The sequence below is a fragment of the Protopterus annectens genome, chromosome 2.part0 (assembly GCF_019279795.1).
Source record: "Protopterus annectens isolate FY-2018-M chromosome 2.part0, PAN1.0, whole genome shotgun sequence".
NCBI classification, from domain to species: Eukaryota; Metazoa; Chordata; order Ceratodontiformes; family Protopteridae; genus Protopterus; species Protopterus annectens.
In genome coordinates this window covers 254,315,212-254,336,848 of record NC_056728.1, presented here as the reverse complement: position 1 = coordinate 254,336,848, position 21,637 = coordinate 254,315,212, and the positions used below count along the sequence as shown (strand labels likewise).

Below are 21,637 nucleotides of genomic sequence, written 5' to 3'. Positions count from 1 at the left end.
ATGTGAAAAGTGGGAACAAGCTTTAGCATGTGCATTACAGCCTAGTATATCTCCCTTAACTGATAATAGAACTGACTGTGTAACATCTTTCCTATTAACATGCATACAAACAGATAAAGTTTTCCACACTACATAATAAATAATCCATCAATTCCATCAGAGTACTGCAGTTAGCTGCTGTGCACTTGGTCCCTCATCTTACCCTGTGATTTTTCTTCATAAATCTCTAAATGCATATAATGACTTAAGCAGGACAACTACCATTGCATTACACTGTTACTGTGTTTTTGAGGTAGAATTTCTTCAAATCTTTCTTGTCTTGAAGAGTCTCCTTTCCAGTTGTTACTGATGTCCTTTTCTTTCAATCCATCATATTTTCCAACTTCCTCTCCACATCTGTCCATCCCTGCTGGCTACTACCTAAAGTACAGTGCACTCAAATTATTTATTTTATTTTACATTTGTTAACCGGGGGTGCCTGACTGAGCCGAAAAGGCCCTTTTTCAGTAGAGGCCCGGGGAGAAAAGCTCCACATAGAAAAATTACAGGTACATTTAGATATTTAGACATGATCAGTATACACACAAATTACAATAGACGTGTTTTACAGTGGTATGCAGCACATCAACAGTTACAGTGGAGAGAACAAACAAGAAAATATTAATTTAAAAATAAAGGTAATTAATAGATTTGTCGTGTACAGCTGAAATTTGGAACACAGAATTTGTAAGAAAAGGGTATTATCATCAATGTTCACATTCATTCTTCACAATTCAGTTATGTCTGTTTTCTTCTTCCTTTCTCCTCTTTTTGTGTTTATATGTCTTGTTATCCAAATTTCACCTCATACCCTTGCCCAGCTACTCTTTTCAGCATTTTGGAAACTCACAAGTATTTTTGGTGGCGTGATTTTCTTTACGTAACTACCATAAATGTTCGACTGTATTTTTACAAATTCCTTTTGTAAGAAAAGGGTATTATCATCAATGTTCATATTCATTCTTTACACTATGCAGTCCACAGTTTTACTGTTCTTTGCTACTGCCCCTTCATTCTGACCAAGGTGATTTAGCTTAGTAGTGATTTTGTTGTCTAAACCTTTATTCTTTTTCTTTCTACTTAGGGTCATCTAAACAATGTTATGTTTTTTGTGGATTCCACACCACCATACCCTTGAACATTTTACATTCATTTTCATATGCCACATATCTCATTACCTTGCAAGCTGCCAAGGAGTTCTTAGGAGGTATGTTTTTCTGTACATGGCCAAAACATCATTCTTGAGTGCCGTCATGCTTTTTAAACATGAGAAGAAGAGATTGCAGTCTAAAATTATAATTCAAATGGTATAGTGGCAATACATGGAATTTTTTTTTCTTACAGAAAGTGTGGGAAATAATCGGATCAACCTTCTAAAGAGACAATAAGGTCAAAAACTGTGACATACCATTGTTAGTGTCAGGTCCACCCTTAATAATCTCTCAATCTCTCTCTCTCTCTCTCTCTCTCTCTCTCTCTCTCGCTTTGAGAAAGGAAGCTTGGCATCTCTGGGCCCCCAAACAGCTGGTAAACTGAACCAAAAAATAATATAGCAATAACCCACGCCTGGGTGTGGGTAATGCTGGATTTACCCACGGTTGGTGTGGTTTGGTCACGAGGACGAAGCCTGAGTGGACAAACAAAGACAACCACTGGTAAATCCAGCATTACCCACACCCAGAAGTGGGTTATTGCTATTATACAATGACATTATTTAAGAAAAAAAATACTTACTTTTCTTAAATAATGGCATTGTATAATGCCTCCTTGCTGCCCTTCCACAGCTGTCTGGTATTCTGCGGCAGTTTTGATGTACTGTGCATGCATATGCTTACGCAGTACATCAGAGCTGTTGGTGGAAGCAATGGAGAAAGCAAGATCTCCGTTGCTTTTTACAAAGTGTCTCGTTATGTTAAAGGAGTTTAACATAGTGAGACAGCTTTAAAAAAGCAACAGAGAATCTCCATTGTTTTTTTAAAGCTGCCTCGTTATGTTAAACCCATTTAACATAGTGAGACAGCTTTAAAAAAAGTAATGGAGAAAGGAAGATCTCCATTTCTTTTTTTAAAGCTGTCTCGGTATGTTAAACTCCTTTAACATAGCGAGATAGTGTCTAAAAAGGAACGGAGATCTTGTATTCTCTGTTGCTGTAAAAAAAGACTTATACTAATGGAAAAAGTCTGGGCAACTGGACCTTTTTCCATTAGTATACGTCTTATTTACCAGGTGAAAGCTGACCAATCAGTATGCACATTTTGGAATATTAATGGGGGGTCATTGTATAATCATCTTTAATCCATAGAAGTGGGAATAGTCAAGACCACTCACAGGAAAGACTGCAGTAACCATTACGGCCTGCCTGCCTGCCAAAGTGAGCTGGTTATCTACTTCCTCCTGTAGCCTCACCATTTCAGCACTAGATGTTGCCATTTTCATTTTTTCCCAATGGACTTAACTCATTAAGCTTCTTTTATAAGAAATAGGATTTTAGAGTTTCTATGAGGTAGTAGAACTGGTCTCTCAGTACAAACTCCTTTATATTATTAACAGCTTGTCATACAGATTATTACAGGTCTTGTGGTGAGCAATCCAGTCATCAAATCATTAAGCCATCCAAATAAAGTCATCAAATCTGTTAATGGATTGTTATTGGTCTCTTCCCATTACTATTAGTCTGTATATTCTGTTTATATTGCTACATTTATAAAAAGTATGTTTTCCAAGATTTCAAGCTGATTTAATATATACTTTAAATACATGCAAGTGGAACAGAGAAGCAATGTCAAAAAACATAATCTCACTCTGATATTCTGTGAAATGAATATTTACTGATGTGTGCTCAGCATTCACAAGTACCTTAAATCATGTCTACTGCTCCTTAAAGGTTCAAAGACCGACCGGCAGTGCTCAACTGTCAGTAGGAGGTGCAAATCTGATGTCCGCATCCTGCCTAAAATAAGTCATTCTAGATTTAAATTTGCTAAAATGGAGAAAAAAAAACAATGATTTGGGTTGTCAAGGAGTCTTCTGAATTTGTAAACCAGTCCAGCTTGTCTTGCTTATCTTTAGCCATTTTACCTTTCATTTTATTTTAACAACCATTAGGGATGCAACATTATGCTTAAGCAATGTGAAGTTCGGTTATGCAGCGCACAGAGTTTACTACTTAAGGGCATCCTTGTGTTGTATTCTAAACATATTGTTTTAAAGAAATTTACATTGTGTTTTGTTTAGATAAATAAACCTGTTTTCCGGCAGTTCTTTGGAATTTGCTATCACACTTTGTAACTGGAAATTTATTACCTTCTTGGTTTTGACTGCCAAAAAATAATTGAGAAATTAAGCACACAAAAGGTTAACTACCTAACAGCACAGGGCAGTAAAAACCTCAAATTTCAGTATGAGTTGCATTTCTCATCAATAAGCTTGTCAGATTTCTCAGAAACCGTAAAAGCAGGACCTGGGCATCATAAAGCAATTCCAGGCAGTCATCTTCTGAAATAGTTGTAATGGTTGCTTACTCTGGTTTTGAGGGAACCTGTACGAAATCAGTCCTGGCATATAAGGTCACAACATCAAGATCCACATTTAAATATTAATATTAAGTAAATATTAAGTAAAATGTTTTAATATCTGCCTGTCTTACAGGGTTTTGGTTTAAAACATAATGTGGCTAATAGTGCTTCTGTGAAAAGAAAAGGAAACGTGTGCTCCTGTTTTATGGCAGTTTAGATGTTATAATGTAATACGTTCAGAAACATGTCAGTGTTTTTTATGTTTTTATCGCTCTTTTTCAGTTACTAAAACAAAAAAGCTTTCTGGATGTGACCATATGTATGAAAGCAATTTTATGCTCAGTGTCTTATTAAGTTATTTTATTAGACATTAAAGCAGGCAGTCTGGCAAGATAATGAGCAACAGGCAATGAAACAGTAAAATATTAGGAATGTTTTTTTGTCGTGGTGACCCTTTGTCTTAAAGCATGTTGTAGCCCAAGTACTGCAGTAAAACCTTAGACACCATAGGATGTGATGTCAGTCACATCAAGTGATAAAAAGTCTCTCCTAACACCAAACAAGGATTTTAAAAGAGAAGATACCAAATGCAGAATTATACAGTTCCATTTCATCCCTCCTTCTGTGTCTCTTGGTCTTTTTGCTCATATCTCATTCTCTGTTCCCCCCCCCCCTTCTATTAGAAAAAAACAGGTTATAGTTAACACACAAAGAAAGGCAGTAGACTGTAAACATGGAACAAGCTTAGGGAAATATTTTCTGTGCATTCAGCTGTACTTAAAACTGGTTAGACATGAGGAAAACTGGGTTTTCCATAGGATAACACTATGCACTAAATTTCCCCATTCCCTGCACATCTGTTAATGTGATATCCATGTTTTCATAGTCGTTCTGGTACATAACCTGCTCCATTGATCACTAGACTTCCTTCTTCTTCTTCTTCTTCTTTTGGCTTTTAGGGGTCGCCACAGTGGATCACCTGTCCGCTCATGATTGGCAGTGGAGTTTTTACAGTGTTGAGTTGTCAGCCCGGCGCCCAACCTTCCACAGAAGGCACACACACACATGCACTCACACCTAGCGCCAATTTAGAGTGTCCAGTCCACCTGCAGCATGTCTTTGGGAGGAAACCGGAGCACCCGGAGGAAACCCATGTCACCACAGGGAGGACATGCAGACTCCACACAGAAGGAACCGCAGCCAAGGATCGAACCGGAGAACCTCTTGCTGTGAGGCGACAATGCTAACCACTGCACCACTGTGGCTGCTCGACTAGACTACCTGCTTATTTAAAATGACAATTCTATTATTTCTGTTAGAGTTAGCTCTATGTCACAGATGGATAGAACCCTGACTGTGACCCAGATGGTGTGACATCAACTACTGACCCAAGTGATAGAAAAGACAAAAAGAGAGAGTAGGAGACCGCAGCTGATGCCAGTAAGCTGTTCGTAGGTTAGATGATCTGGCCTGCTGCAATGTTAACACCTACTTGACAAATTGATGTTTTGCATGTGATGTATATGCTGATGACAGACTCTTGGCTCTTAAAAGTCTTGTCTACAGAGTAGACTTGACTGAGCATGTGCAAGATTTCAGATGCTCAGCAGGTCTTCATGTGTACAAGTTTATCAACCATCAGGGAATATTCTTAGGACCAGAATATGGAAAATACTTCCAGACTGCCTCTAGGAAGGCTACACATTAACCAGATCTTACCCTATGTGGCAAATGAGCATGGTCATGAAAGGTACCCAATGGTCAACAAGCAAGCAGCAAATCAAAAAGTATAAAAATAATACTATTTCATGTTGGATTTTTTTTCTTTGTTCATCTCTGATAGAGTACTTGGATGAAAGTTACTGTAGTAACTTCAAGACCTTATACAATGAGAGAAATAAATACCCTAGCTGATTTCTGTTTCAATCTCAAAATCCACATTTCTTTTTCTTTAGGTTGTTATGTGTGTAGTCACCAACTCTCAATCAATTCCTAGCAGACTGACAGGGCCTTGAAGTGGCCTAAGATCTGTAATGCCAATTTGCTGAAATCTACCTATTAAAACTCAATATTCATCTTCATTTTTAAGCAGATATCTGTGTTTCATATATTTTTGAAACTGTTCTGTTTTATTATTTTTTTTTTCATTTATTCCTTGCCAGAATAAACAGAGCACATACTTTTTGCAGCACGTATACTACATATGATTTAACTTCATGGATCTGGCTGGCCAAATAACCTTAATCTTTCCTTTCTAGTGAATACATAAACTGGGATTCTTCAAAATCCTATGTGCTCATGCTAATTGCCAAATGCGAGTTATTCAGCATGACTGAGAGAATCTCTGGTTCAGAGCTGTGGTAATTAAGCTACAAAGGGAAACACCTCATTAGCAGTTCATTACCAGATCAATGAACTGAACAGCATGTTGCCAGACCTCACTGTACTAGCGTTCTCCCTAGCAGCCCATGTATCATAGTAGCATGGGCCATTTTACGTGCACACATACGCACGTTCACTCAATCTTTTTCATGCCCATACAGACACACATTTACACCCCCCCCCCCCAAACTCCACAGCTCTGTTGTACTTACCTGTATCGTAAGTACTCCCATAGGACAGAATGCATGAATACCATCAAAAGACAGCATCTACTTTTCTTCCTCCTAGAGTAAAACTTGATTTAGCCAAAGTGATTCTGTGAATCACTAGGCCAGTTAAATGGAAGCTGCGAACATTTCCAGAGAGATCATGTGGTTACCTAGCATTATCCAGCCCTCGAGACTGGCACATTAGCATGCAGCTTCACCTTTGTGACTGCTCTCTGCACTTTAGCCCCATGAGGGGAAAACATTAGTGGTACAGAGATCTCTGAATCAGAAAGGCTTACCCCAATGTATAAACCTTCTGAGATAAGCCTTCCTCATCACGGTAAGACTTTCTGAATCTCAGAAATAAAAGAGTTAACTAGGCCCTTTCAGAATTTAGAGCTCTGTATTGCCATTAGTGGGATGATGCCAGCAAATTAGAATGAACTAATGGATTTCCTTTGGTGTTATTTAAGTACATGACTGAGAATGCTTTATCTGACTTCAAAGCTGTACTTGTACAAGGCTTATGATCTGGATGCTGTCCTCAGCTCAAAGAAACATATGTTCACTGTGGTTTTGCTTATACCAGGATAAACCAGCAAGACCCTTCTCTTAATGGGTCATACAGTGAAGCAAAACATGCCCCATATCATTTAAAATTTCAATGATGAAAGCCTCTGACAGTTTCCTGTGAGATTACATATTTACTGTAGTCCAGCATTTTGACCCGCTACCTGTACTACTGTAATCATTAATGGCCTCTACATTCAGCAAGATACAGGCTATTATTTCAGGTCAATTCCAGTTTACGGACTCCCTAACAAAGTTGCCCTGTTTTTCACCCCCTCTACTCACACTGGCAGTTCAGCCTTTCACTTAGTATACTAGGAAAAACGGACTCTCTAGGCTGGTTTGGGGATAGAAAGAAGACAAAGTGAATCAATTTGGTTAAGATTTTATGTTAAGAGTAATACACATGTAAGAAGCTGTGGAAACATTATGGGCGATCCTGCAAGATTTTGCATCCTTGCCCACAAGCACTTTAAATAGAGATAACATAGAATTATTGACAGTTTTCTTCTCCATCCCTGCTAGTGTGTGTGTGTGTGTGTGTGTGTGTGTGTGTGTGTGTGTGTGTGTGTGTGTGTGTGTGTGTGTGTGTGTGTGTGTGTGTGTGTGTGTGTGTGTGTGTCTCAATTAAAAAGTTCAGATAGACAGATCTCTTCGATAAAATATCGGGGGGGGTTAAAGTTATCATTTTGCTATTTATCACAAATCATTTACATGTTGACGAGGTATTGTAATCATTAGAGAAGTACATTAATGTCAGGAAGATGCTTAGACTCGCTCCTAAGGAAATTACTGCTTTCTCTAAATCCTTATTCATGACTGAAGCTTTGAGATTTGGACCAACTCACTCCCAACATTGTGCTGGTAAAAAAGATTTATACTAATCAAACTCTTCATTTAATACAATGCCCCCTTTGTATGTAGTAATCCAAGCATATCACTTAAATGGTAAAGCCTCAATGATTTTAACCCCCCTCCAAAATAAATAAATAAATAAAAGGATTAAATTCTTCATTTAGCATAATTCTCCTTATATTCTCTAGTATACTATCTGCTCCAAGGTGATCTGTGTCTGCCTTTTTGAGCCATGAAAGACCAAATCCTATATGACCTAATATATCTTCAAAAAAACTATGGATCTACAAACCCACAATAGGGACCTAAATTTATCCAAGAAATAAGTAAGACTCTGTGGAGGGATTAATTATTTTGTCTACCTTTAGAGATAGTCTTAGTAACTGGATGAGCAGTCACAAATTTACCCCAGGGTTGTCATGTAATACCCTTCTTGAACTGGGAGATGGGCACAATTAAGTATTCATAAAATGTATCAAGAACCTTCAGTGTGCCTACTTATGGTTAGGCCTCTTGTGGTCCCTGTGATTGTTTGCCTAATATTGTTCCTTTGTTCCTATGCTCCTATGTACATTTTTACAATCCACTGGCCTTTCTGATCTCTGTCAGGGCTGCTTTCACATGCCTGTGCATAACTCACCGTTGTACCTTACATCACCCTGCCTGCAGTTCTATACAATACTGAAATATCACCCTGAGTGATTACGGTTCTTCCATTTTATTGTTGGTCTCAGCCTTATAACCATATTAAACATCTGCTTCCTAATCTTTGTTCACATTTCTCCTCCTTTTACAGGCCACTGCCTTACCTTGCTATCCTTTGTTTCTGTTTCCCCCAGACAAGTGTTCTACATACTGAGCCCTAGCCTTCCCACCTGACTGCTTCATTTGTTCTTATCTGTGTCTCTCCTGTCTGCTGTGCTCTGTCTGGCAGATCCTGCTATACATTCTAAGGCTCATCAGCTTCTGCTGAGCTGCTGACGTTTACTTCCTAAAGCAGACATTGCACAAATCTTATTTTGAAGAGTCACATATCCTACTTTAGCATTTATCTTTATATTTGTGCAATGTTGATTTATTTTATTATATTTTATTCTGTGTATAATAATATGCTAAAATTATAAAAAAATAATAAAATATAAAAAATAAATTGGTGTAATAACATTGTATGTAATTCTAATTCATGTCTATGAGTTCCATGGCAACCCATTGGAAAACCCTTGAGTGAATATGGTTTCTGTCACAAAAAATGTGACTAATAAGGTTTTCAGAAGTGTTTTCTTGTTCTTTGAGGGGCAGGCAAGCCATCCACTTCAGCACCTCATCCACTCCCCGACCATGTACACACATCATACCCTGTATTTGTATATTTGCAAGTGTGTTATCATCAAGTATAGAGTTGCTGTATTCCGAGACAAAGGCCAGTCCTGACAGCTGTCATAGCAGTGACCTCATCCAATAAATGTGCCTTTGGGTCAAGTGTACAGCAGCAGAATTTATGAAGACCGTACTGTACTCATGCACCATCTGCACCTGTCAACTGCATTCCCTGAGAGACTGTATACCAGGGCAGTTACACCTATCACCATACCGTAAATATGGCTCAGATTCCAGAGGGTCCAGTATGTGTCAGCTTGGGATAAGATGGTAAACAGGCCAACTTGCTTCACAATGGATGGTCTGCACCTCTTCTTCTGTCACCTTGGCTTACTGGCCAGAGTACTTGCTGCCCCCATAATGCATTTTTAGGCAGAGTCTGGTTACTGGACATCCCAACATAGCAGATAAAATTACAGCAAACTGCAAACCAGACTTCATCAGATTCGCTCTTCTCAGTGCCAGAAGTTTTAATAACAAAATGCATGATTCTCAGGATCTCCTGTAACGTGAAGACATCCGTGTCTGTGTGTCATAACTGAGATTTTATTTCACTGTATTCCATCTTACCGGGATTTAACATGCATTCAGACATGAGGGAAACTGTGAATCATTTCCATATTTGTCATAAATTATATCACCTCTACATAGATTTTTCAAGACCCACAAACTGAAATTATTGAACTCCAATTTACACTAAGAAGAACAAATTATCAATTTATAGCTGGCTATAGTACATCTTACATGCCACCAGATGAACAAGTACTCACTGATTTACTGATAGTGAAAAATATATTAATGATGGGTGATTTCAATTATTTTTCCATAAATTGGTGCATTTCTACAAAAACTGGTTACACCTAAGGATTCCTGGACTTAAGTAAGTGGTAATACCCAACAGGGTGGGCTTGGTGTTGTATGGCCCTACTCGACAGGTATAAAAACCTGGTTAATCAATAAAATGCAGCAGGTAGAGTGTTACTTGTGTATCTTGACAGAGGGTATAACTGGTGTCCCACCGCATTCTGTATTGGTATCACTTCTTTCTGGATTATCTTCAGATATAAAAGGCTGACTGGGCTATTGATAACTAAATATGTTAATGGCTATAACCTAGGCAACATAATTACCTAAATAAAATATGCCACATTTCTTCAACATCGACTAACAAAATGGTAGAGTACTGATCATCTCACTTTTAATGTCAGTAAATACAGCCAGAGGCACAGCAACTTCATGTGCCACCCCGTGCACAGCAGATCCACAAAAACTCAAAGTCAGAGAGCAGGTAAAAAAAGCTTGTCTCAAAGTCGACAAGAAAAAAAAAAGCTGTACTCTTGAGTCTCTGTTCCTCCAGCTGTAACAAGATGCTTGCTAAAACTTTGTACTGTTACTTACCTCATGCAAAGTATTTCAGCACGACAGCTGTGCTATAAATGCAGTATCAACATCCATTTAGGAAGTTATCCTCATGGCTTCATAAATCCTTGTTGCTGTTGTACTCCCAAACCATCAACACCCTGTTAGTCATACTCCCTGACAGAGCTGAAATCCCTAGACTTCAAACATTGGTTGAAAGAACTTAGAAATGTTCAGTATTGCATTATTAGAAAACAAATCATAGCACTGGAATACCTTAAATATTTTGAAAGGCTTCAGGAACTGTCATTATATTCTGTTCTTTATAAATTACTAAAATGGGACTTCTACCTGGTCTGTAAAGCAGCATCTGATCAGATTCTATATGAAACTGTATGCCTGGAATGCACCCTGGATGTTTTTACACCAGACTAGAGAATTTAATTTAAAAGTAAATATAACTAATACAAAAGTAGCAAATACATCATCTAGCACCCTCCAATATTACAAATAAGCTACTCTTTCCACTCAGAAGAAATAACTTTAATGTCCTTTAAAATTAATTTTGATAAAGATATGAAAAGACAGAAAATGTTAACATAAGGTTAAGATAGTTACGTTTTTGAAAGCCATTAAGTTGTAAACTTGATGACTGAACCTATTTATCAATTCAGCAGCATGGATGCAAAAGAGTGGCTGACAGCAAGTGGGTAACCATTTGAAATGTCAGGACCTACTAGAGCGAGCCTGAAATGCAGAAACTGAATAGCAGAAAGATTGTACTAACATATACTAATTCTAAGATGCCATTTCTTGGAATATTCCCTTTTCTGTGAGGTATGGCGATCTTGGAGTTAGTATATATAAGGCCAGGGGTGTGGAGGGACTTGCTTCCCCTGCAAAAAAAAGTTTAAAGGAGAAGAGCGATTTTCAAAATTCTCAAAATGCACTCTTCTTCCATGATTTCTGGGGGGGGGGGTCTTATTTTTTATTTTTTTTTTTTGGCATTTCTGCACTTGGCCTTCCAAGTGTTAACATTTCAATAGGGAGCCCAGCAAGTGACATACAGAGCTGGGATGCATACCAAACCTACAATAAAACAGAGAAGTAAAACCTAATAAACCCAACAGTACCACAAATTTCTTTGTAGAATGCCACTAATAGCAAATAAAGGCAAAACCAATATTATATGTATTGGAATGTACCTCCCAAGAGAAATATATCATGTGAAGAGATAAATCAAGCCTTAAAACAAGTATGGTTGAAAGGTCTGGTGCTAGAAGCTGAGGCACATTATTGTGGGAGTTTTGTGGGGCTGCATTTCAGTGGAAGTGTACCTCATTTTTTGGGGCCCACTTCTTTCCTACCACACTGCTAAGTAGCAGCTGTCAGACCTGTCTGGAAGGGGTGGTGCTGATTATATTACATTATTGGAAGTGATGGCACTAGAAAGCAAGGCCGTGGTCATGACAGATGGGGAGGCACTGACATCTGCTGTCTAGTTTTATTAAGAGGCAACAGGGGAGGCTGAAGTTAAGAGAGGCAAATACTTACACAAAACAGATACCCTTCTAGATATCAGCATGTTCTGATTTCACACTGACTTTCAGAAAAGCCTGTGAGTAAGTCCCAGGGGTACAATGTCCAAGCTGGGGACCGTTATCCATTAGTATTGCAGCAAGTCTCCCAGGTCACAGGCAGATCCAAACTGTGATCTCATTCACTCACTGGGTAACATGTCATAAAACTGCCATCATGCCCTCATAGTCTAGAATGTCAAGGAAGTAATCACAAATATCAACAAAAGTACAACCATGTATTGCCACCTATGGCCACTAAAAAGGGCATGGGAGGCAGACTGGTTATTATAGGGCATTTCTTCTGGCCCTATTGTTGTGAGGCCATGGAATTTACATATTTAAATATTTATTTACTAACTGAGTAAGTGAAAAGTGGTCCTTTTTAGTTCCATTTCACTCACTCGCTGTGCCAGAAAGTCCAAGTAAATTCAACATATACCTGGGCATCTGTGTGAAGCACAATTCTTCCCTGCACTTATTCAAGCATAACTTGGACCAGTGAATGGGGAGTTGAAAATGTACCCCTGGTCTGGCACTTATGACTCTGTTTGAAAGAGAAAACTTGTAAATGTGTGACCACACACACCCTAGTTATATATACTTCATTTAAAATCTGTGGTATCAAACCCTGACCAAAACACTTGGGATGCATGGCTAGACTTAAAAGAAGGCCCTTTTAGGGTTGTTAGCTCAGTAATCACCTATGAACCTATGAACATATAATAATTTAGTGCAACCAATCAACTAGAATGTTTACTGGGAGGGGAAGAAATAGAAGTACCTGGAGAAAACCTGTACAAATATGAGGAAAATATGCAAATCTCCACACAAGACAATGACCAGATGTCAGTATTGAACTACAGTGCCTGGACCTATAACACAACGATCTTAGCAATGAAACATATGCCGTAAGGAGTGTGATGGTGTCAGAAGATTTTGTATGTCCTTATTAATCATCTACATGATAATTATTTTCATGACTTTGCATATGAAACTAGTCAGACTTATGGGTCTGTAGTTCTTGGGGTCTACTGATGGCCTGTCCTTGTGTAGAAGGATGGCCGTTGCAGTTCTCTATTTGCATAGCACATAACATGTATGGAGGCTATGAGGCTAAGATTAAACAGTGACTCTGGATTGGTCATGTTTCTGCTATTTAGAAAGCATCCTGGGATATTATCAGGGCCTATCAATACAGTGTTTCTGGCCTTAGAGAGCACAGCTATGATATGTTCCTATTGATATTGTGGGGGGTGTTATATTTAATTGTACTTTGTGGGGGGTAGCCAGGTGAGAGAAAGGATAAGATTGACTGGTGCTAAATTATAATTTTTTGGCAGCAGATTTGCTATATTGTCCGGCTCCATGCACTTGGCTCCAGTTACAATCAGTTCTGCACATTTGAGGTTTTGCATATTACTAAACAAAGACTTGTGTTTTTCCTTTGCCTGTGAGGCTATGTCTACCTTGAATGTGGCATTGTTAAACTTAATTTTCCCTCTCAGTTGTTTAGATTGATGAGAGTGTTTTTATAATGCTGGGGTGTAGCACTTCCTAATCTTGGCTATGACTTTTTTGTTTTTTATGTACAACCTATTTATGTTTGTAGTCCACCAGGGTGGTTTGCTTTTTGAGTTAGTTCTGAGCTTGTTTTCTGGTAGGCACAGCTGTTTCTATGCATTTATTGAATTTATTTATTGATTGTACAGGGTTTCTATAAACAACTGCACACAGGCAGCTCTGTCTGGGGTCTTAACATTTTAGCAGATTATCACTTAGTAGTAGGAAGTTTGCCTTAGAATAGTTCTTAAATGTTACTGGGTAAGCTAGGGTCACAGAATAGATTTTTATTATGAAGGAGAAGGCTTTCTGGTCTGAACTTACCAAAGAGGACATTACACTAGGGGTGATACAGAGTTCTCCCACATTCGTGAATACCAGGTTGAGTATGTTTGTACCCACAGTGGACATGTGGACTATCTCATCCAAGAGGTTTGTGTTTATAAATCCAGGAATCTTTGCACCTGTAATTTTGGGGTAATGCAAGTATACCTGTTTATAGTGGGGTAATTGAAATCACCTATGAATATGGCACTGGGCTGAATTATGAAAGCCTCCAGTAAGTCCAAGTCTGAGCTATAGGTTTCTTGGGTCATAAAGGGTGATCTATAGCTTGCAAGGATATGATATGGGACGTTGCCTCTGGAAATCTGAACAGGGACGATTTCATACACATCATCCTCTTTAACTAGTCCTGAGGTGGGTTTGTTGTTATGGGGCACATGCATCACCTTCTGATGGTCCTCATTCTGATGACACTCCTTCACAGCTGCTGCAGAATCTAAAACACACAAGTAATACCACACATAGAATAATACTGTAGCATACACCATATCATTCACACACACCTTACCACTCGTGCACACCATATCCCTCATCCACACCATATCACTGACACCTTACCACTCGTACACATCATATCACTGACACACACCTTACCACTCATGCACACCATATCACTCACACACACCTTACCACTCGTACACACCATATCACTCACACACACCTTATGACTCCTACACACCATATCACTCATACACACCATATCACTTGCACATGCCTTGACACTTACAAACACTGTATCACTTGCACATGCCTTGCCACTCATGCACACCAAATCAATCATATGCACCATATCGCTTGCACAACCATATCTCTTGTATACAGCATATCACTCACAAACACCTTATTCCTCGTACATACCATATCAGTTGTACACACCATTTCACTCATACACACCACTTCACTTGTACACACCTTACCACTTGCAGACACACCATATCACTCATACGCACCATATCGCTCACACACACCATATCTCTGGTGTCTATACCATATCACTTATACACACCATATTATTCACACATACCATATCAGTTGTACATACGATATCACTCTTACACACCATATCTCTTGCACACACCATATCACTTGTACACACTATATCATTCATAGACACCATATCACTTGTACATACAACATCACTTGTACTGACCATATCACTTGTCCACAACATATCTCTTGTATACACCATATCACTTACACATACCATATCCCTCGCATACCCCACATCTCTTGTACACACCATATCACTTGTATACACCACATCACATGTACATACTATATTATTCATACACACCATATCACTTGCACACACTATATCACTTGCAAACACCACATCACTCACACACACCATATCTCTTGTACACACCATATCACTCACACATACCATATCACTCGTATACCCCATATCTGTTGTACACACCATATCACTGGCACACAACATATTGTACCCAGAAGCACATATACTGTATTGGAGCAGTGCCATCCATGAACAGTAAACAACATTACCCAGAACATAAATGTACATGGTCTGCATACTCACCTGCTGCTACCACTTGTGCATGCAGCACTCTAGATGCAAGCATTGCACTTGGCATGGCTGACGAGCCTATCTTTCAACCTCTTAGTGCAGGAATTCAGGAGAAAGCCAAAAATAATTGGGGGATCAAGGCCCAAAGTCTGGGGCAGATTTTAAATATCACTCTTACAAGGTGAGAAAGTTGCTACAATAGCAGGTTTTTCATTAGTATGCATTTTCTACAGGACATGAAACTCAAATATCTATCATTATTTAGTGACTTCATTGCTCAATAATTTGCCAGAAAACCACAGATTTTATGAGGAACAGACCAAAACTATAGATATTCTGCAGAATTCTGGGAAGATGTAAGGCTGACAAGTGAACTCTATACACACATCATGGAGGAAAGACATAGATATGTTGTATGAAAGCATGACACATCATGGATAATTACTGCATGTGATCTCAATGTTGGTAACAGTGGCTACATATGAAAGGCAGTTTTGATATATATCACTTGGCTACTGGAGGCATGTGCTGTGGAGATAGCAAGGCAGACATCATACCAGACTCCCTTATAGTCAGTTTAACATAAATGACACAAATGACTGCTTACAGCAACTGAACATGGACTTCAGAATAGTACAACATAGGAGGGTGCTACACAGAACTAGTACACACATAACACATAAGCATTATGGACATAAATCAAAATGCAGATGAATATGACCAGTTTTATAAAATTATGAATACCAGGCAATAAAGAAGCAACCCCCCCCCCCCATGTTGTCCAAGGATTGTAGCTGAAGAAGCCAGCTACAATGCTGGAGACAGTGCAGAAAAAGTGGATTTTTATGGTAGGCTGAGTAGTGTTATGGTGTATGTGACAATGCTAAGAGACTCCAGCCTTCAGTCTTGAGAAAAGATAATGGAATACGATGTTGGTATATAAAGGATAAAGGTGTCATTTCGGGTAACCATTTGAAATCTCAGGACCCACTACACCGAGATCACATGAACACAAAATAGCCAGGTTGATACACAATTTCAAAATGCAGCACTTATTCTAAATTTCTCTCTTTATGATATTTTTCAAAGTGGAAAGAGTCTCACACACTGTAATCTACATAAAAGTCTTAATTAATGGACCTCCATTTTGTAAAGTGCATTTTCTGTTGTTACTTCGCTTAGATTTTGGAATTTGTTTAGTCTAGGTAAAAGAAGTTTTTTTTTATAGCAAGAGTGATTGAAAAGTGTAACCAGATACTAATGTAGTAACATTATAAACTTCACAGAGCTATGTGAATCTAAATGGATTGAGGCTCTACCTCAGGACATCCAAAAGAATTCAAACACCTCTTCTATCAAAAAAAGCCTAAAAGAATATCTCAGCAGCAGATGGCTCTGCCCCTGTACTTCACCTGGATAACACCCTCCTAATGTCTTCTCAACTCTCTATCTTTCACCTCAAACAACTACAGTTGTTTGCTAGTGGAGTTCTGATAAACTCATTTATACTGCTGTAATTTGCTATAATATGTAGCTAGAACCATTTGTTTTTATGAATATTGTATTAATGTACTGTTACGTTAAACTCCTGTACTTTTGTATTATGTTATACTAACTACTGTGTTCTTAGTAATTGCTGTGCTTATAATCTTGCTTACAATTTGTTAATTTGTCTGGAGCTTTTCTCCCTGGATCTCTGCTGAAAACGGGCTACTGACTACTAGTCGGACACTACCCGGTTAACAAATGTAAATAAATACATTAAATATATCTATGTTACCAGGCTTGAATGAACATTATAGTTTAAAGCCAGTTTTAAAACCTACCCCTTTAAAACACTGAATTACTGCAGGTAACATGACATAAAGAGTTCAAATACTTAAGTTTTATGGTGGCTCTTTTACTTATTTCAGAAAGTGCTGACAAGTGAACTATAGTAACCTTTCTACATAGTTCCTGGTTGTTAGCTGTTTGTGATCCCACTTCTGTGGATTTTTGGATTCTGACCAGGATCTACCTACCTGCTGGTGATATTGCTGTATTTCTGTTGTTTACATTTGTGCTGCTGTAACTATAGGACAGGCTGAAGGCCCTAATATTGTGGTTGGGCATCATGGTTTTCTTCATCTGATAGTGAAACCATGAACAGGTTGATGGGAATCCACTGCGGTACATAAGTGAAGAAGAAAAGAATGATACACAAAATACAAGTATGTTTAATGCTGTGCTTCTGTTACAGAAAATAACTGACTAGAATGGCAGATACAAAAGTTTATATTTCACAAAGAATTGTACACAGAGGTTTGCATTTATTACAGATGCCAACTTATATACATCCAGATGTATTCAAAGGTTGGCAACTGCCAAATTTTAAGTTTATGAAGTTAATGAATGATTTTTTTTTTCATAATGTGGAGAGTCAGCTGTGAAACTATATAAATAAGCTATATGAGAAAATTACAAAAGCTACCCATTTCTCAAGTTTTCAGACAATACAAAAAATGCAGAATAACTTGCTGGCATTTAAATGTTGCTTCATAGCAACGTAACTTGAATGGATTTAAAAACTGAAATTTATTTTTTTCGTAACAAAGGAGAAGTCTTCATAGTGCAATTGATACACCAGTGGCTAATGCCTTGAGTCCACTGGAGAAAACACATGAGGCTGAATCAGTGAAGGTAGATGTCGTAGGTGAATGTCACCCACTAGAAGATAATTTCCCTGAACTTGCAGAGCCTGTTTGTCTTTCCCCTTTTCCAGGAGATTTGTCAATACTCCAGAAGTAGAGGAAGATGTCAAAGAAGAGGACTGGGAGGGAGAGGAGGCAAACAGCAACAAGGTTGACATATTATGACCAGGGGTCTCAGCTGAATCATGAACTTGCGTTCAACTTATCTTCAGTGTTATTCAGCAATGCCCAAGTGACTATTATGTCTTCCCTCATCTGAATGTAATCCAGTGAGCATTATAACTGAATAAAAAGTTATGTACTCACCATAACGTTCCATCTGAGTAGGTATCTTCATTTGTCTGCAACCTGTGGGATACGGATCCGATCTTGGATCCGAGCCGGCAACTTCTAACACAGCATAGATCCAAGCTCCTAGCTCCTCCCGCTTACCCATAATCCCCTACCTGCCCTAACTGACCTCAGATCAAGTTTGCCCCATAGCACAACAGATAACATGTGTCCCAATGGGAACATATGCTAATAACACAAGAGCGATCCAATCGGTCAGGGGGAAGGAGGGGGGGATGGTTGCAGACAAATGAAGATACCTACTCAGATGGAACGTTATGGTGAGTACATAACTTCTTAATCTGAAGTAGGAACTTCATTTGTCAGCAACCTGTGGGACAGAGTCCCCAGCTACCTAAGTCTTGGGTGGCCTTCATGGAAGGATATTCCGGAGCACCGCAGAGCCAAAGGACGCTCTACCTCGGGAAATAACATCTATTTTATAATGGCTGATAAAGGTGTGAGATGAAGCCCAAGTGGCTGCAGAACAAATGTCATCCAGTGGAACCCTAGCCTGAAAGGCTGCAGAAGTGGCAACGGCCCTAGTAGAATGAGCACGGACTCCTTGAGGTGCAGGCCTTCCCGAACTCTGATATGCTAACAGAATACAACTCGAGATCCATCTAGAGAGAGAAACCTTAGAAACTGATTTTCCGAAATTAGTTTTGGCAAAGGAGATAAACAACTGATCGGATTGCCTATGACCAGCAGTTCTGTGGATATAAAAACGTAATTGTCTGTGTACGTCCAAGGAATGAAGCTTGTACTCTCCTTTGTTATGAAAGTTGGGGAAAAACACTGGGAGATTGGTGGATTGATTGATGTTCGCTTCTGAAGATACCTTAGGTAGAAAGGACGGGTTGATTCTGAGGTAAACCCTATCCGGGTGAAAAAACAAATATGGTGGTTTGACGCAAAGGGCTTGCAATTCCGATACCCTTTTGGCTGAAGTGATGGCCACCAAAAAGGCTGTCTTCCAAGAGAGAAATTTGAGATCAACCATGGCAGCCGGTTCGAATGGGGGACCAGTCAAGGCCTGCAAGACTAAGGATAAATCCCATGGAGGTACCACCTCTTTAACTGGAGGCCTAAGGAGGAAGGTACCCTTGAGGAAGGTCTTACACAGTTTGGAAGTGATAAGAGGGCCAGACTCTTGCCCCACTTGATAGTATGAGATTGCTGCCAGTTGTACCTTGACTGTGGAAGAACTAGCCCCCTGGTGAAAGAGAGAGGTTAGAAAATCTAGAACCGACGATATTGGGGCTGTAAACGGGTCTAAACGATGGTGTTTTGCCCAAATGGTGAAGCGTTTCCACTTACTCCGATAAACCTTCCTGGTGGAAGGCTTGTGAGCTGCTACAAGAATGGTGACGTCTGACGAGGCCAGAATGGGGCAATGAGGATCATTCTGCTCCCCAGCTGCCTGGCTTTCTGTAACAATTTCAACATCAGGGGTAGAGGAGGGTAAGCATAAAGCAGACCGGGAGGCCAAGCATGAACTAGAGAGTCTCCCGGGGACTTCCCTGGAGGGGGGATCAGAGCAAAGTAATTGGTGCATTTCGTGCTTGAAGGAGAGGCAAAAAGATCGCAACAAGGTTGCCCCCATCGGGCAAATACCTGCTCTGCCACTCGGTAATTGAGAGACCACTCGTAAGGAGTCAGGATAGTACGACTGAGCCTGTCCGCTAAAATGTTGGACCGTCCCGGAATGTGCGTTGCTATGAGAAAGCGGTTGGTGGAAATCGCCCATTCCCACACTCTCATGGCCTCGCGGCAAAGGGGGTAAGACCTGGTTCCCCCTTGTTTGTTGATGTACCAGACTACCGACATGTTGTCTGTCTGTACCGCAATTGTCCCTACCGGAAGAGAGTTGTGTAGTGCTTGCAATGTCAAAAGCACCGCTCTCATCTCTAGGACGTTGATATGCAAAGAGGTCTCTACGTCGTTCCAAGTGCCTTGGACTGTTCTGCCTGAAAATCCCCCCCCCCCCACCCCAGGCGAGAAGCGTCCGTGGTCACTGTGTCGACTGGCGGAGGTAGTGAGAAGGGACGGCCCGTGTGGAGGTTGGGAGACTGGAGCCACCACAGGAGCGATTCTCTGCAAACCTTGCTTAAGGAAACGGGGTGAGACAGAGGGTAGCAAGACAGGGACCATTGTACCTGGAGGGTCCACTGTAGAATCCTCATGTTCAACCGGGCCAATGGTAGCAGAGGGATTGCAGCCGCCATAGATCCTAGGGCCCTCAGAATCAATTCTGCCGAAGGAGTTTGCAGATGAAGAATGGCCTGCACGTGTAACATCAGGCTCCGAAGTCGATCTGGAGTCAAGAACGCAAGCATCTGCCTGGAATCCAGTCTTGCCCCTATAAAATCTAGCATCTGTGTAGGGATGAGAGAGGATTTGGTCATGTTGATGGTTAATCCTAATAGAGGAGCCAGACCGAGAAAATAGTCCCTGCCTGAGCAAAGTAGATGCCTTGTTGGGGCTGTGAGGAACCAGCCATCCAGGTATGGAAAGATCTGAATTCCCTGGAGTCTCAGGTGGGCCGCTACTACCACTAGGACCTTGGTGAACACCCTGGGGGCTGAGGTGAGACAGAAGGGGAGGACCCTGAATTGAAAGTGACTGGCTCCCAGCCGGAAGCGGAGGAACCTCCTGGAACACCTGTCTACTAGAACGTGATAGTACGCATCCTTGAGGTCTGTAGAGCACATCCAGTCGTCCTCCCGCAATAAGGGGAGGACGGATTGCAATGTGACCATTCGGAACTTTTGTTTGGGTACCACCAGGTTTAGGAAAGAGAGGTCGAGAATGGACCTCAAGTCCCCCGTCTTTTTTGGCACCAGAAAGAACCTGGAGTAAAACCCTGATCCGACTTGATCTGGGGGGACGGGCTGGATGGCTCTTTTTTGTAGAAGCTGCTGGATTTCTGCAGCGGCTGCCTTCTTTTGACTGGGTGGGACGTCGGGAAGGCTTCTGATTCTGGGGTTGGCTATGAAGGGAATTAGGTAACCTCTGGATATAATGCGAAGCACCCAGCGATCTGTTGTTATGGACTCCCATTTTGCCAGGTGCTTGGCGCCCCGACTGCCTCCAGAGTGGAGCAGTCAGGAAACCCCTCAGGGGTTCTGCGTGGGCCTCTCAGAGAAAGGTTCTCTGGACCCAAAATTCCTCGGACCCCCTCTGCCTCTGGGGCGGCGTCCTCCCTGTCCTCCTCTGCCACGAGAGGACTGGTTGTCCTGAGCAGACTGAGACTGATGCGATTTTCGGAACCACATCTTCTTCTGACCCTTTTGGT

General features: G+C 40.3%; 1 protein-coding gene across 1 annotated transcript in view; it reads right to left on the bottom strand.

Moving 5' to 3' along the window:
* Nucleotides 1-21,637, bottom strand: part of LOC122793052 (ras-related protein Rab-17-like) — a 449,961-nt gene that overhangs the window by 98,678 nt on the left and 329,646 nt on the right. The gene's annotated exons all lie outside the window — the stretch shown is intronic.